Raw genomic sequence first — 18,475 nt, forward strand, 5'->3', positions numbered from 1 at the left:
TCCCTTACTTTGTTCTTTTCAACAGGAATCTTTGCTAACTGATTCAATAAAGAAAATAAAAACATAAATTATTTCTCATAAATAAAAATGGACCATATGGACCAATTGTACTGCAAGGTTACCATGAAAAAGAAGAATTTAAATTAAGGAAAGACTATGAAACAAAGAGTTCTTTCACACTTCCATCTTGTAAGGCAGAATATAAAGCAAGATATAGAGACAAAGGACTTCTCTTGAACTTGACAGATACACTACAGACACAAATTTCATCAAGGAGGATATACTGAAGAAAAAAAACACTGCGTCAAACAGTCTCTTGATCTATACTAATAGAAATTACAGGTATGTTTCATGAACAGTTAAAATTTCTGTCAGCAAATAAATTAACTCTCCCATCCCCTTACAGGTGAGCATTTAAGATTGACCCAGTATCTTTAAAATACAGTGTATTTTGCTCTTCTTGGGATAAAGATTTGAGAGTGTGCACCAGAAAAATTCATCCAGGCTTAAGATTAGAGAGAATCAAACAAACAATCCAATCCACGGTTCAGTAAAAGTAGATTCTATAGGCAGGGAGTGCCAAGACATCACCATTGTGGTGGAGCGTCCTGGTTATGGGGCACATAAACTTAATTTACCTAAACATGTCTAGTTAAAATAAATAAATCTTATCGATCATCGGTGCTTTCATCTCCAACACCTTAATCCAGGCAATACTGATAGGGAAGAAAATCAAGTTTTATTTAGATATTATATTGTTAGAAGGCAGTAGGGCTGTAATTCTCAGGCAGTGTATTAATGAATGTTACCTTCTCTTAACTCAAAGCTTTAGGATTTCAAGCAACCCACAGATTAAACACAACAAGAATTTAGGAAATGGACCTTTTCACACAGTGATTTATTAACTAAGATAATACACTTGATAGCACAGAGCTAGTAACAAATCACAGTATTCCAATAAAAGGATACAGTTAAAAACCCAACACTGCGGCCTTCACAGAACTGACACACACACACACACACACACACACACACACACACACACACACACACACACACACACACACACACACACACACACACACACAAATAAAAACAAATCGCAAACAAGCAGCCCCTATTGGAAGCCAGGCTGCTTAGCAACCAGCCTCTAGTTGCTAGGATGCGCTCCTTTAACATACCATCATGAATACTAGCACAGCCAAAGAATAATTTGGTATGAACAAAAGCCCATGAAAGAGAGCGGGACTTAAGTGCGTCTGGTTTCCCCTCAGAGAACAATGCAGCTGCCAAACCAATCTGGAAGCCCCGACATCATTGTTCCACCAACCCCACAATCTGCTCTGACTCGAGGAAGTCTAGTTAATGGGCAACACTTTTAAGCTGGACTGAAAAGTTGAGCTGGCTCATGTACCGCTGCTGCAGAATACAGGGAGATAATGGGTCACTGCCTAAATCCGTGTACTGTGAAATGTCATTTTAGTACTGAACTAAAAGTGAAGGGAGGCGTTTTTTTGGAAGGGGGCAGGGAAGAAGAGGTTGCATATTAACAGAATCAAATACCAAGAGCCTGCAGTGCACAGATTAGAAAGAGAATTTTTTTTTTTTTTAGTGTTAGTTAAAATAATACTTAAGTCATTCTCCAATCACTTCTTTCTTGAAGTTTAAGTGATTTACAGCAACTAGAATCATAACACCCTCCACTGGGATTCAAAGAAGTCACTAGCATATGAATGTGTCTGAAGACCAGGCATTATATGAAACGTACTTCAGATGATTTGCACATCAACTGCTTATGAAAAATGACCATAGTCTGAGCTTGGTCCATTGTTAGGAATATATACATAATCAGCCTCACATCTATCTGCTTTAATTCTCCTGTCAATCTCCATCGTGCTCCAATATATAACTGCTTGTTTTGCAAAGAACTCTACTGTTTTTCAGAAACTGTTTGAAGAACAGAATAATAAAAGCAGCAGCTTTAACATCTCCCACAGATAATACGCAGTCATTATACTACTGCTTTAAAAGGATTGTTAAAATTGTATTTGTACTGTAAATCCAAAGCTAAATATTTCTGAAATAGTTTTGCATAAGCAGTACACTATTCTTGGCATTTGGCCTAAACCCTGCATGCAAACTGCATTTATTTTCAGACAACTTTTTACAGTGCCTGTGAACTTTGTACATCGTATTTGTGGTCAGTAGCATGTCTTAGAAACATTACACTTTGGAGCTCCCATCATTATGTCCTTTATGAGATTCATTGACTAGAACCATGAAAATCAGATGTCACTGTTGAATGCTGCTGATTATTTTGTCTTGGTTTGGTTAGTGAAGAGCAACATGCCAGGCAATCAATTTGAATGAATCTGTATTCCAAATAAACACTAGTGTACCTATACACAGGACAATGAAGTTCATGAAAACCAGAAAAGGTCACATTTGTCTAAGGAGTAACATCAGCTAAGAACTCCTTTTTTTACAAGGAGCTTTTATTACACACATATGGTTCAAAAGTATGCTGACTGATACAATGCAATACAGCTAAGAAAAGGATCTATTACAAATTCTGTCTCAAATGAGAGATAAACAAAAATCATCCAAAAAATTCCAGTCAAGAAAGTCTTCACCTTTTGGTTATGCTCACCACAGCTCAGTAAAAGAATTTGTATTTATGAAAAAGTTACTAAAATGGGTAACTCCCAATTTAGACATACCTATGATAAGTTTTAAACTGTAGTCTGTTTGAAACTACAGCATCTCACACTGTGATCACTCTTAAAGGCTTAAAATACTGTATGTACATTTATCAAATATAAATGTAATAATCCAGATGAGCACTTCATTGCAGAAGTATAATCTTTTCCCATTTTTTAGAAGTTGCCACTATTTCGCACTAACCATTAACAACAATCAACCCATCGATTCACCTCCACACAAAACAGAAATATTTCTCAAAGGGATGTGGGCAAGTAGATCACCTAATCTTTTACTGTGTATTCAGAATATTTTTGCTCAACTTACAGTTGAGCATAAAAGAAGTAATTTAATGCAAATTTAGTTCACAGAGGAAAATAGTAAAGTAGTGTCATGTGGCACAGTGTAACAGAAAATGTGTATTCTCAAAAGACCATCAACAAGATTCTGAAGATACACTCTACAAGGAAATAGTTCAACATGTTTTCACACAGGCAGACTTTTTCTTAAGTCTTCTAAACACAAAATGGAAAATATTTAAATCAGTTCGTTGAAACACTCATTACTTGTCACAAACAGAAGTGCAGAGCTGCTCAGAAAAGCAAAAAAAGATAATGTATCCGTTACCCAAATGATAAAGATACTGCAACAATGCAAATAAAATAATGAATATGTAATAAATACCTACTGCTGTAGTTTCTATGTATTTAATTACCATTGTATTTCAGTGAGTGCTGTTGTCTGCATCATTCTATCCAACAAAGGAGGGATGTCCCATTGAACAGATTGGTTAATGCTCTAGGGCAACAGATGTCTACTGGAACTGCAGGAGACCAGCAACTGGTGGCCTGCCCATCTTCTGAAAACTTTCAATAGACTCATGCATATGTTCACACAATAGGGCATGTGGTAGAAATGCAAACCTCTTTTTAACACTTTTATTTGCTCTCTTTAATGATATATGAAGGTCTTTGTTTTGGACTTTTTTTTTTTACAGGATCCTTGGAACACAGGCTCATGGAGTACACAGTGTTTGTTCTTCAGCCTAACATCCGAACTCAAAACATAAAACAAAATAGATTAGAAACTTTATAAAAACAGACGGGCTAGATCTGACACACTGATAACTGGTTTTCAAAGCTCAAAACCTTTGACTGTAACACATTCCTATTTGAGAGCACCCTAATGCTCAATCTTACACTATGATGTATCTTCAGATAGCCCATAATGGAGCTCTTCCTATTTCTACAAACACGGGAATTTTCACCCATTGTATGGTATAATGGAAAGGTGTCTAATTTTGTTTTTCCTTAAAAGCTTTTTCTACTAGTCACAATAATAGCTTATTTGCAAAAAAAGGGTAAATACCTGTAACTTAAAAGTTGAAACCTCTCCTTCTAGCCAGCGGGCTAGAGAGAATTTGTTCTGTCGATGGCTACTACCTACCATTTTCAAATTCTGGGAAATACACCATTACTGATGCTTTCAAAAGTTCCTTAGTAGAACGCACTGTGTGAGATCAATGCTCTTTAATATACTTAGTCACAGCACATAACTGTTTTTCTTTCCCTCTTTTTCCAAGAGACACCCAAAGTGTGCAAATCTCAGCCGACACACAGGCTAGCTCGTTGTCCAAACGCAAGCTGATAACGCTGCAACACCAGAAAGGTGAACCATCCCGTTTGTGCAGAGAGAAGCCCCTATACTTACGTTGGCTGGAAAACACACAGACATTGGTTTCTCGTAGCTGTTCCAGAAGCAACTCCTTAACACGATTTCAGCTGCAGACTTCAGGCAAGCAAGCAGAACAATGAATGGACGAACAGATGGACCCGCGATGTCTTTGCTTAACCTATTACTGAGCGGCCGCGGAGCCAATCACGGCCCGCAGAGCTCACAATTAGTTGGCTGGGCAGATGCAAGGCAACCTCCCCACCCTGCATCAGGTTCGGAGGTTTCTAAGATAAGCAAGTTGATGTCATTCTCAGGGTCTGCCCCGGGCAGCATGTGTATTAACGAGGGGTGTGCAGCAACAATAGGCCATACAAAAGAGACTAGCAGGCAGCTGCTGTATGAGAGCCAGAGTCATTAGGGAGCAGGCTGCCAACAAGAAACACCTGGCTTGGGCAGACTTCAGCTTCTCCTCATTGTTTCTAATTCATGAAACAAAGAAAAGAATTATTTTTTAAGTAGTAAAAATTCTGAGTTTCTATTAAAATGTATCAGTCTGAAGGAATATAACCCCTTCTATTATGGAAACAAAAAGTTCTTTGTCAGGAAAAATATTAAAGAGAAATAAATCTATCAGTAGCTATTGTAGTCCTCTTTTCTTGTTAGCAAAATTAATCATAGTGGTATGAAGCACAAGGAGGTATGAAAGGAGCCCACACTAAACACTGAAATGTATTCAGAAACTGCTTTCTGAATTTTCTGACAGTTTTCTACATTAGTCAATAACTGCAACAAACTTGCATTTACACACAACTTGAAGAGTACTTGTGGGTAATTTCAAAGGAGGGGGTGAAAGTGTTTAAACTAAAATGACATAATATTAATATATGGAATAATGGATATTTTTAAGCGGTTGAAACATCAGAGTACTTGATAGAAAGGAACTAAGAACCACACTTTTGTTCTGGAGTCACTTATATTTCTTTGCAACAGAACTTCTTTCCTTTTTTTTTTTTCATAGATCTGTTCTAGATGCCAAGATCTTTCCATCTCTTCTCAATGACAGAATATTTGAACAGAAGTCTGGAGCTAGGTTATAGCCAACTCTTTATTGTTTTTATTTTCAATTGAAATAATCCACATAGAAACACAAACTCCAGTCCACATCTCCCCTCACTGCCCAACATTTCCAGTGCACAACACGGACATTTAGCAACATAACCCTAGCAAGGTTTGATGCTTGATAAAAAAAGGTGGTGTCCTGTGGACTTTCAAATAAGAATTTGCCACTGCTGATAACTTCAATGAAGATAGGTCAACACACAGAGGGAAGGGATTCTGCATTTGCAAATGTTCATCTGAATGACTACTAGAAAAGCGTATTTACTGAACTTCAGCATCATTACATGACTAAAAGCAATAATGAGAACCACAGAGACAGCTGTCCTCATGCTTGTGAGGACAGGCAAACTGCTGGGAAATATCTACTGTGATTTAACAGAAGAATGAGAATAGGTTTGTTAGAACTGTTTCTAGAAACTTCTCAAGCTTTATGTGGATATTAAAGCAATTCAACACAGTAAATGAAATGACATACCATCATGCTATTACACTGATGCATTTATCAGGTGCCCAGATATTAAACTTCAAAGAAGAAACCCCAACTATAGTTTCTCTGCACTGTCCATTAAACACTCCCAAAAACAACTACTAACACCACAATTTGGGATCTTTTAAGTCAGAGGCAGGAGGAGACTCCACACTAATTTCTGCCACTGTGAATACAAAGACTGAGAGAAAGCTACCCACGAGCACAGTGGGATGCCTGATCCCCAGCACTGGATTAAGCCTCTTTGCAAACAGCGAATAAAAGCAGTGATCTGAAAAAGCTAATCAGTCCCTGCTGTGGTATTTAGACTACCTCAGTTGCCGGTATTGGATAATGTTAAGCATATTAAAACTTCTGTAGGCAAAATTGGAAGCCAGTCCAGTTCATCTATGTCCAAGAACCGCACTTAAATGCAAGCAGGATCACTTGGCTAGTCATTTGTTATCTCCCTGATTAGAGCCAGGCATTTCTTTTGCAATACCAGAGATGCTTGCTTTGCAGAGACACATATGATACCCTTTATATACATCTGTAACAGAGAACTCTGTGGCAGAGAAGTGCTGTACTTAGGGCTCTACAAGCAAAACTACTAAAAGTGTATGAACCGGCTTAGAAATCTGCCTTAAAAATAATGTTGTAAGAAGTTCACTTGCAAATATCTGCCCCCTCTATATCTTCTACAGTAACAACAAGAATACCATCCTGTTCTGTGTACCACTCCAACTCTCCCCATACCAAGTACATGTCTTCAGGGAGCCAGGGATAAACTTTAGTTGCAGATTAATGTTCATGCAAACACCATGCTGCAGCACTACGAGCAAAGTGAGAATGGATGCAATCTGAAGACTTACATTATACTGTCAAATTTACAGTATTCTAGCAAGCTAAAGCTGTGTGAATTAGGAAGACATTTTCTAATTATCTTGTGCGCAATATTGGTTACTTAAACCAGCTGCCTCCTCTGGAAGCATCTTCTCAGCTCCTCCCTAAAAGAAGTTGGGTTGTCAAAGGTTTACAAGGTGTCAGATGGTCCTATTAAATCATGCTTGTGATGACAGAAAAGCATTCATATCAAGGTTTAACCAGTACATGAGGCTTCCTTGTGGGAATGATGAGCTCACCAAAGACACTTTAGTATGAAACACTGTGGCTCTGTCATCGTATTCGTGAAAGGCTGTAAGAGCATAACCAGAAGGTACACAGCACAAAAGGACAAAGCAAGTTCTACTTCTTGAGCTAAAACCTCCAAATCCAAAAACTAGTTCAACAGCTTCCTATTACACAAAATACAAAGAGGAAATAAATTAAAGCCAAACACAGCAAATGTAATAGCTCCTTCAAATTTCTGGTCTTGCAAGATGAGTAAACTATAAAAACCTATTTTTGTGGCTGCTAGCTATGGGGCATTTTGCACAGTGCTTGTCAGGTCCCTAGTGCCACTTCAGAATAAACGGCAGGCCAGCACAAAATCCTGAATTGCCTGGAGGTGATAGGCTCGGAGACTCCATGGTGGAAGGAGATTTCAGAATGGCACACAGGAAGGGGATGAGATGCTGCAGAGAGACACAGAGCAGAGTGTTTCTTGGTTTGGCTGAGGGGTGGGAAGGAGAGCATCCCCTTTAACCCCCCCCCCACTGCCCAGTTTGGTGTGAAAAGCATGCATGGAAGGATCAGAGAGACCAAAGGGGGGAGAGCTGGAGCAGCTGGGAAATTCAGACAGCAGAAGCTGAAGATACTAGGGAAGCACTGCTATAAGCCAGAAAAAAAACCCTAAAAAAACCTCAAAACCCCAAAAAACTAAAAAAAAAAATAAAAAACCAACTAAAAAAAAAAAAAAAAGCTGCTAGTTCCAGCCAAATCTTGCTGTTTCAAGTACATTGAAAACAAAGCCTTATTTAAAAAGAAATTATTTTATGCAAGCATATGAAGTGGTCATTCTGTCATTCTGTAACTCCAGTGGTATTACTGCAGCAATTAGAAAGACAATTTGTCCCATTAAAGTATTTAATTATCTTTTATTGTAGAACTTTATGCTAAGCCTCCTCTAATAAATGATGCCTTTGTAAGAACACACTGCAAAAGTTAAATCAACCATGTACCACTGCATTTATGAAATAGAAATAAAGGTTATAGGCTACAGACAAAACTCAGCCAAAAAAATGTAAAAAATTTACATTTACTGTTGTACTTGGGAGCTGCAAAGGAAATGCTTATCTCTAAACTTACAAGGGGACAATACAAAAAGAATACTTCTTTCAAGTCATGTGAAGAGATGTAAACTATCTTAAGTAGAATGCTTGAAAGAAGTTCACCTAGTTTTGAGGAGTGGTAAGTGGTGCTCTAGACTGGATCTACACACAGTCAAAACCAGACAAAAACCCACCACCACTCCACAGCCATACAAAGGAGTGAATTAAATGACCCATAAAGAGTGCCTAGAATTCAGAAAAAGAACTCATATTATGATAAAGATGACCTAGAGAATAACTAAGCTTTAAAAACCCCCATATTTTAAAATAAGGTTCAACTGTATTTTCAAATGCAGTGCAATTGCTCTGTAGAAAAATACGCACTTTCAAATGCATTAAAACAAAGTAGGGAAGAGTTCTTTCACTCTTAGAAAAAAGACTATCTCTCTCTAGTTATACTTAAAATTTAAAAAAGCAGAGATGCATTTTCCAGCATGGCATTATTTAAAAGAAGGTCAGAATGTCTAGAGTTTCTGGAATAATCCCATTAGATCATCAGTACATTGGCTGCATGCAAGACTTGAGCAAACCACTGCAACATGTATCAGGATGTGCTCTGAGGTTTTGAAGAGAAGCGGAAAACCCCAAGCTTTATCACAAGTAGCGATTACCTTTTTGCTAACCACAGGTAAACAGATCCAGTCTTTGCTTGTCTGTCGGTAGACAAAGGCAGTGACTGTGAGCTGTTCATCACAACATGACAAGGCACCCGCCTGCAGCTGCAGTTTGCCTACATTAGGAGCCCAACAGGCTTGAGCCCCACCAGCCAACTACACAGAAAGCATAAAGCAGCATTCTGCAACACCAAAAAACACTGGTGTCACCCCTCACTACCACAATGAGATGTAGCACCTGAAGCGAAATGTATTTTCTGAAGCAGATTTTAATTTTAAAAGTCAATAGTTTTGATCATGTAGCAAAACTCCACTATTTACCTAGGAGGATGATGAAAAAGTCATTGCCTCAGTACCATAACTTACAGATATCCATTGCAGGCATGGATGCCTAAGCAATGCTCCTTTCACAGTATCACAAAATCGCTGAAGTTGGAAGAGACCTCTGTAGGACATCAGCTTCCACTCCCCTGCTCCAGCAGGGCCACCAAGAGCCAGCTGCTGGACCCTGTCCAGACAGCACCTGAACATCTCCAAGAATGGACACTCTACAACCTCCCTAGGCAGCCTGTGGCAGTACTTGGTCATCCTCACAGTAAAAATGCATTTCCTGATGTTCAGATGGAATAGTCTGTGCCCATTGCTTCCGGTCCTGTCCATGGGCACCACTAAAAAGAGGCTGGCTCTGTCTGCTTTGCACACACTGATATTTACACACACTGGTAAGAAACGCACAAGCCTTCCCTTCTCCAGGCCGAACAATTCCAGGTCTCTCAGCCTTTTCTCCTAGAGGAGATGCTCCAGTTCCTTCATCATCTTTCTGGCCCTTTATTAGACTCACTCCAGTAACTCCATGTCTCTCTCGTACTGGGGAGCCCAGATTTATCTCACCAGTGCCAAGCAGAGGGAAAGGATCACCTCCCTTGACCTGCCGCACAACCCCTCCTAACACAACCAGGCCGCTGCTGGCTGCCTCCAGCATGGCAACATACAGCAGGCTCAAGGACTGCCCCATCTTTAAGTGGATGCTCCAACTCAAATGTGGTTAAACCCCAGCACAGACATGCAAGCCACTATAACCACATCTGCACAAGCACACCAGGGCATGCACACAGAAGGATGATCACAGAAGTCTTGTTTCCAACAGCAGTAAGTCACATGTCTAGAAATTCTTGGGGTTTTTTTGGGAATAGACACAAAGCTCTACCAGAAAGTATTCAGGGGTTTGCAAGCCAGAAAGCACTGAAACCCCCTTCTATGTGCTAAGGTGGCTGTCAGGCAACCACTCTCATCAACACCATCTCATCAACTGTGAAATGCACTGTCCATTTCTGCAACAAATGGGGAAACAGTGCTTACTTTAAGATTGTAACTGTTTAATTTATTTTTAAATTTTATTATTTATGAATTGAAGCAGACACTGAAATACAAAGCATTCCAGGAAAAAGAAGTTTCCACCAATACACACATGTTAAATTTGATCTCCTCCCACTTCCAGAAAGAGTCACGTTGCCTACATGCTTTCTGAGCATGAAAATTTGAACTGTCTAATTAACTTTCCCAGTGACAATACTGGGAGGCCAGACAATGCCTACAACTGTACAAAGTGTATACCATCATGCTTAGCAAAGTACTTTTATTCAAATTTGTTCTGTCAGAAGAAAATCCTCTAACAAAACTAACATGGTTACGTGAAAAAAAAGTATTCTCTTCATTTAAATACACTTAGCTAGTCAACCTAATATCTTTTATCTGTGCCACAGACTATTGTTAAGAGTTTGAAAGGTTCGTCAGAGGAAAATAGGCCTCTCAAACTGTCTAGAGACATGGCCAGGTTGTGTTTCAGGCCATGCTGCTGGCAAAAGAGCTCCATAATCTCCAGGGTTCCTGGACAGAGTTCAAGGTGTTGGTTGGACTCTGTGTCGCCCTAAATGGCTTCACAGCGTTATGCTTATCTGAGAGACAATTCCTATGCCTGTACCACACGGCTGCAGTTGTCCTTTTGGCCTGGAGCCTTCTGCGAGAGAGCTGCCAGCAGTGGATTTTCTGCACGACTTTCAGCCTTGCCATTTACTCTCTATTGGGATGAAAGAGTCAGAGAACATGTTATGGTTCAATTTTTTACCTGGATTTAGTAAGCTAAGAATCAGGGAAGGCAGAGATGATCATGTGGTTTGTCGAGACACACTTAGTACATAATTGTTTTTTACCTTCTGGGGAAGCTTTTAATAGACCTGACAACAGCCAGATCTTACACAAAGTGGGTTACTGTAGCTGCAAATCAAAGTTCCAAATGAACTTGGATTTTCGGAATGAAAGAAAATAGCTGCACAGAAGTCTTACTACCTAAGTATAGCTTTTCTTCAGATTTACTGTATTCCTGAATTCAGGAAAGGCCATCAGAAAGTCTCCACAACAAGCTACATACAGGCTTTGAAATTCTAGTATTTTACATGTTAATAAAACAGCTTGCTCATGTTTAATAACCTAATACATCAGAAAGAGACAAACTGTGTTAGTGATTTCACATAATTTTCCCGGCTATTTGCAGTCTCAGTGTCATTCTGAGTTCCAAAGTTTGCAACTTTTAAAGTAGTAATTAATATTGCTGACCAAATTTTCTTACATTTAGTTGAAAAGCCAGCTAGATTTTAGACCTGTGAGTCCATGCACAGATTTCTTTATTAAGGCTAGCCTTTCGAGCCCCCTGTTCTTCAGAGTCCTTGTCATGAAGATAGATCTGATAACGACACATGCAAATGGGAATACTTCATTCAGAACTGGCGATGCTATTAACATTTAGTATTAAATACTTCAGTTTGGAAGGAATCTCTGGAGATCAACTAGTCCAACAACCCCCATTTAATACAGGGTCAGCTAGAGTAGGTTGCTCTGTGTCTTTTCCAAGTCAACTTTTGAGCATTTCCAAGGCTGGAGACTCCACAACTTCCCCAAACACCTACCCCAGTGTGTAAATATTCTCATGGTGACATTTTTCTTCATCTTCAGCCAGAATTTCTCCACTATACCTTGCCAACTGCTGTCTCTTGTCCTTTTGTTACGTGCCTCCAAATAGAATACTTTGTCTTCTCCAAACCCTCAAATTACAGAGCTGAAGACAGCAATAAGATCCCTGTTAGTCTTCTCTTAAATAAGGCTGAACAAACTCAGCTCTCCCAGGGTCTCTCCTTGTTACATGATGTACTTCAGCCCCCTAATCAGCCTGGTAGCCATCCACTAACCTTGTCCCTGTAAGCTAGTGTCTTGTCCTGTCCTTTAGAGACCAAAACTGGACTCAGTGCTCCAAATACAATCTCATCAGGGCCAAAAAGAGGTAAATGATCACTCCACTTGACCCTAGGGCAATGCTCTTGATAATATGGCCAATTCATAAATAATATTTAGCCTTATTATCTATTTCTGCAACATCATCTTACATTTATCAAGGGCTGAGGCTTTACTTTCCACAATAGGATCCCATGTCAGCAGATGAACTAAACCCTATTTACAATACCCACTGGAGGCATCTGTTTTCAGTCTGTCCGCTACAAACATTTTCTCGTCAGAGCTCTCTCACAGGCATAATGAAGAGTGCATTCAAGCTGCAGATGAACAATTCAAACTGCTCACAGAAGCAGCGACAAAGATCAACTTTCAGATGATGATGCTTATTTCACACTAATGAAATACCTGAGGTCTTTCTTGCAACATATGTATATATCAAAAGCAAAGTGATTTGTAACACACTGATGTCCAAAATTCATCAAGGTGTCCCATTATAGAGTGCTACCACAGCCTTATAAAATTTTGGAGCTGCCAGTTTTATGAACAAATCAGACTGCAGACTATCAGCAAATACTGAACAAAACCTTAGGAACAGACCATGCACGGTACCAACACCATTAAAACCTACCAAAGAACAATTATTCTCGATCCTGAAAAAAACTGGCTGCATCATTTCACAATGCAAACACAAACTAAATCTCTGTGAGATCTGTAGTTTAGTTTCTCCTAAATTATCAGGCACGGGTGGTTTACCAAATTTCACTTATAAGCAATGGTCAATTCAGAGAAGAGAGCAAAGAGCTCACACTGAAGTCGTGACTTTGAATGAGTCCTGGCAGTAAGATCAAGCTCCAGGAATTGGGCACTACCTAAACACATTTAGCCACACAGTCTTTTTGCTGGAACCAGATGAAAGTCCCATCAATGTATGCATGATACCAGATGCTATTTTCTTCCACACAACAGCTACAGTAAAAAGCTATGAAAAGACAAGTGAACAAGTGGCTGGGGAAACAGCAGCTGAAGCAAAAAACTCTGATTTCCATCTTGCACCAGAAAGCATGGGCTGTAGCTCAGCAACAACTTCAAGAAACTCAGACTGTAATCCCAATAGTGACAGTTCCAGAAACTCTAATCCAACTCACAGCTCAGCAAGAACAGCAAAAGCCTAGTTGGCAGCCCAGCAAGAATCCCAGAAGCAGCTGCTACAGAGATTTGTGAACCCAGGTACACAGCCCTGGGCACTTGTACATCACAGTCCTTCCCTAGCCAGAACAAACCATTTCCAGAGGTGTATCTGGCATTACAAATAGCATGTATTAGAATTATTGCTGAAGGAAAAATCATCTGAGGTTTCCAAATTAGCTGAATGTTTTAAGGTGGAATAGCCTTAGGGGATGTTGCTGCAAGCTATGAGGCTCTAAGGCTCGCCACTAAGATAAAGTTGAGATCTCCATGAGAGTGTTTATGGCACTTCTTATAAGAGAACTGTCTCTCATCAAGAATGAGGCCATGCCTCAAATCTGGAAAGATCAGATAACTCAGCAATTCAAATATTAGCTTTACAGATGACAAAGGACTGAAGAGACCTGTTGAGAGTCAAGGCACCAACTATAATGGTAACTCTGAGAGCAGAGAGATGAATAATGAGATACCAGCTACTTACGCTAACAGTTTAAAGAACAAAAGTAGACTAGGAAAGCAGCTTTTGTTAAAGGAAATGCAATCTGTCCCTCTTCCAGACAATCTCTGCCAAACCACCAAATTTCATTAATCCTAAGATAAAAGGTCTAAGTCACAGCAACACTGAAATTTTCAGTTCATCACAAAACTTCAAAGCTTCATGGGCCTGATTCACTGATTTCACAACTTAGCACATTACTTTTAACAGTTCATAAGAGAGCGTGGCTCACACAAATAGTCATTTAGGAATTATCATGTGAATTTCTGTCAAGTAGTAAATGGCTCAAGGATTTTACTCTTTAAAATGCTCCCTAGACTCTGAGCTTTACCTACTCACAGCAAGCAAAATGCTTTTCAGGTATTTGCAATAACCTGTGTCACATTAACTGAACACCTCCAGCTTCACTGACTCTTCAATCTCTGGCACTCCTCTGCAACTTTCAACCACCTCCCAAGACATTCCTTTCATACCAGAAGAAATTACTCTATTTCTTCCATTGGGAGGATTAATAACATCCATTAAATTTTCTGCACTCCCAATCACTGAATGTCTTGCCCCTCCCTCCTTTCTACCCACTCTTTTCTCAAAATACCATGAATAAAGCTTTAGTTTCCTCATTGTCACCTGAAGAAAACTGTAATTTTAAGACAGAATACATTTTAAATACTTTGTAATGCAGAAATTTTATGCGAAGAACATCTTTATCCTGAAAGAATTTAGAATCAAATAACTTTGGTCTAAAACAGAGGTACTGGGAGCTACATTTATGAACGCATAGGTGGTTTCAACATTCAAAGGACAGCAGAACCTGGGATGGTCTAGCATTCTATTCTGTATCCATCTACCCATACACACACACTTACATATAAATATATAAATAGACATCCACCCTTCCAGGGAGGAGGATGACGTATGTCAAATTTTAAAGTGTTACACTGGTATCATAAATCAAGCAAATACAACCTTAAAATGGCCAAGTCATCAGGAGAGGTAGTCTGGTGCACGCTGTGACATAAGCCTGGAAGAATGATGAATCTCACAGTTGCAGAGGGTGAGCTACGTTAGTCCCCAGGGCAAACTTTGAAAACGTCTCGTCTGGACCTTTCGAGTCAGGAGAGCAGAGGTGCAAGTCTTAAAACTGAGGTATGCTTTCAAAACATTCTCATTCTGCAGCTATGACTCAAGAATGAATGGAGCTTGAGTTTTCCAAAGAGCTAAAATAATTCTTTAACTGGTTAGTACAACGTTCTAGCAGAGTGCGAAAGTCAGTGCCAAATGTCAAGCCCAGCACTTTGCGCTAAGCAAAACACAATTTGGATTTTTGGTAGTGCAAGCTAAGCTTTTTACATAAGAAATGTGATCTAACCTGAAGTAATCAATCCTGATAGGTAAAAGAGAAATGCCTGGTTCATCTAAGCAGAAAGCCCCAAGGTTATGAAAACCTCCGTCAATTTCTACTCACCACTAAATAACTTGGTAAGGAACATGCTTTTTGACAGAGCCCCAAGCTGTTACACAAAAACATTTAAAGATGAAGGGCTTTTCAATGAAAAATCTCCTTTAGCTCTGGAGATCTGCCTATTCCACAACACAAAGAGGAAAAAATACAGACAGTGAGAAAAAAAATTTAAAAAAAAAAAAAAAAAAAAAAAAGGGATGAAGAAAAAGGAGTGGGGTGGGGGATGGAAAAGGGAGTGAATGCCTCATAACTCTACCAGGAAGGCAATTATGAGCAGATTACAATTGATTTTCTATCTATTTTCTAACTGAAAATAACTACAGTTTGAGGCCAGGAAGTAAGAAAAATTACTCTGATTCTCATTACACCATTTCACCTCTGCTTTTTTTATATTGTACTTTTAACATATAATTTAGCAATTAAAATGAAGAGCCAATTCTCTCAAGCATAAAAATATGGGCTTGTTCAGTTAATAGGTTTCTTGATTCAAACATACGGTAGAAGTAGTACATTTATTGTAAATATTTAGCAAGCTTGGAGACATGAGGCATTTTAAACATAACTATACATGATAAGAGATATAAAGCATCACTATACAACAACTTCAGTCCGAGGACAGAAACGCTTCAGTCTCTTCATAGAAACAACTCGCTGTAGTCTTTGTACATCATCTGTTTCTTACAGTAGCTCAGACAGAGTTTTCACTACCCCAAGTCAAAAAACAAAGTGTAATCACGTCTATCACTAATCAGGCCGCTGGCTAGCTCCCATGGCAACAAACACTATGGAAATGACTGAACGATGAAATATCTCTTGAATAACTTAGAAATACTCTTATCTACGACTACCTAGCTACATGTGGTACACTGCTTCACAGAACAGCAAAAGCAGCAGAATAATACAGAAGAGGAAAAGCGGGAGTTCTACATCACACATTTTCTACCCTTACTCCTAGTTATTATAAAGCACTCTCCCCCTTTTTCACTACTGTTACTCTCTCTGAAGCATTTCAGCTTTTAAGAATTATTTAAAAAACAAATTATGAAGAGATTGATCATTGGAGGCTGAGACTAGCAAAATCCATTGATTTGCTAAGATCTGTTTTAATTAAAAAACAGAGGGCATCAAGGGAAAAAAAATGAAACCGACTCTTTAGTTCTCAAGGGCAGGTTTTTTTTTTTTAATAACTGTTTCAAGGCAGAAGTTAGAGAGATGATGCAGAAAATACCAAACAAGATTTTTTGACTCCTGTAATGAAAGAAGTCAAACTAAGTCACACATCTCTTTTCTACCAAATGGAGTTGCTTAGCTGTAGCCATTTCTGAGTACAACAAAACTGACCTGAGTCAAACAAGTTCCTCATTTTACTTCACACTGACTTTGAACTGCTTTTTCTCCAGCTTGCTTAAAGAATATTTTCAATTGCACATAGGATGTATAAGATATCACAAAATAAAATCACGTAAGGTTTTTGACTTACCTATGTAAAACTGAACAGTAAATACATAGTAAATAGGTTTCATCAAATATCTAACTGAATCTCCAATCTTTACAAGTCCCACCAACTGCAAGTCCAGTTTTCTTCAAAAATACCAACAGCTCTGGAACACCAGTAATGTTTTTAAAGGTTGGTACAACCCAGAGAAGCAGGCAGTGAAATCACTGCAGCAGCGTTGTTCAGCACAGCAGTCAGCATGAAATGCACAATCTGCACAGATGAGTCAAGTCTGGATAATCCCTTCATGCTCTGTCAGGTTGAGAGTATGGGGTTTGTTTTTAAATTGCATGCCTTCAATAAACTCCACTTCTCTGCATTTACATTTTAAGACAGTATTTTTTAAAGCATGTTTTGATTTGCTGATGTGTAAAAATACTGTTAGAAGAATTCCATCTATCAGGACCTCATAAATAATAACTGCCTTTTTAAAAGGACTGCGAATGGTAATGGTAATTGTAGCTCCACTGGGTGACTGCTGCCCAGAAGTCTGGTGTACTAATAAAGGTGTAATAACCATGGTAAGATTTGTAGAGAGATTAAATACTTCCAATTGGTTCAACTACCTCCATTAGGAAAAAACAAAAAGGAATTTTTTGAATTCTTAAGAGTAATTAATAAAGGCTAATTAATAAAGAAACAAGGGGGAGCAGGGAGAGAGAAAACACAAAACTTTCCCCCTAGTTCCCTGAAATAGCTGTAAACGTGTTTTATACTGACATAACACATTCTCTTTAAAATGCCTACATTCTTGAGTTCAGATTCATTCATGACAGATTACACTCTTTTGAAGTGTAGTATCACCCTGGAGCATTGCCAGTTAGAAAATTCAGTTCACTAAGATATATCTAATACAATCCTTGAAGAAGTCTTACTGTCAGCTCACTGGCTTGCTATATGGGCAAATGTTATGTGGTAAGGAGACAGTGGAAGAGAAAGAACCCTGCCAGTTTGAAAACCCAGACATACTCGAATGGTTTATTTTCCTTCCAGATCAAAAGACTGTGCTACTGCTATCTTAAGTATGTTGTTAATTGCATAACCCTTAGAGCCACAATTATGAGTTATGTCTCCGCTTTGCAAGAACAGATCAAGAGGACAAGACACAGTAAACAAGACATTTCAATACATCTGTTGTTCAAAAATTGTGGTCTGCTGTTCAGTGGGATGGATTTACTTAACCCAACTTTTTCAGCAACACCATCGCTTAAGGGCTGTTTGGCCCTGTCAGAGGCACCAAACCAGAGCCAGGCACGGGAGTGTCAGACAGGGCCAGGTCCGGCTGCAGAATGTGCTGCACAAGCACAGCCCGGCGGAGTTTCCTCCCCCGGGGGCATTATAAAATAACGTCACCGCTCCACAAATACAACCGTACATGCCCGGCGCTACTCAGACATGCCTGCAGAATTAGGTCCAAAACACACAGGTGATTGAAAATTAATTTTTACGATAAATTACAATTTAGAAGCTACAGCCAGATCTGAGAATGGTGAAACCAACACTTATTACAGTTCGGTTAAATAGAGCAAGCCAAATTATGCAGCCGGTTCTCTCACACAAAGCGGAGGGAATAAAGCTACACTTTCTCACACAATTATTAAAAACAAAACACCCACAAAAACAACCCCGAAAGTCAGAAACAGGGGAACGGCAGGGTAGGTAAAGTACCTGAAACAAGTTTTAAATTCCTTTTCAGGCTCCCGATGTGC

At 39.1% G+C, this 18,475-nt stretch overlaps 1 protein-coding gene across 1 annotated transcript in view; it reads right to left on the reverse strand.

The window, feature by feature from the left end:
- Nucleotides 1-18,475, reverse strand: part of ZC3H12C (zinc finger CCCH-type containing 12C) — a 44,767-nt gene extending 26,292 nt beyond the window's left edge. Inside the window, exon 1 of the mRNA XM_017727810.1 lies at nucleotides 18,435-18,475. The gene's annotated coding sequence lies outside the window, so the exon portion shown is untranslated. The remainder of the gene's footprint in view (nucleotides 1-18,434) is intronic.

The sequence above is a fragment of the Corvus brachyrhynchos genome, unplaced genomic scaffold (genome assembly GCF_000691975.1).
Source record: "Corvus brachyrhynchos isolate BGI_N302 unplaced genomic scaffold, ASM69197v1 scaffold252, whole genome shotgun sequence".
Classification (NCBI taxonomy): Eukaryota; Metazoa; Chordata; class Aves; order Passeriformes; family Corvidae; genus Corvus; species Corvus brachyrhynchos.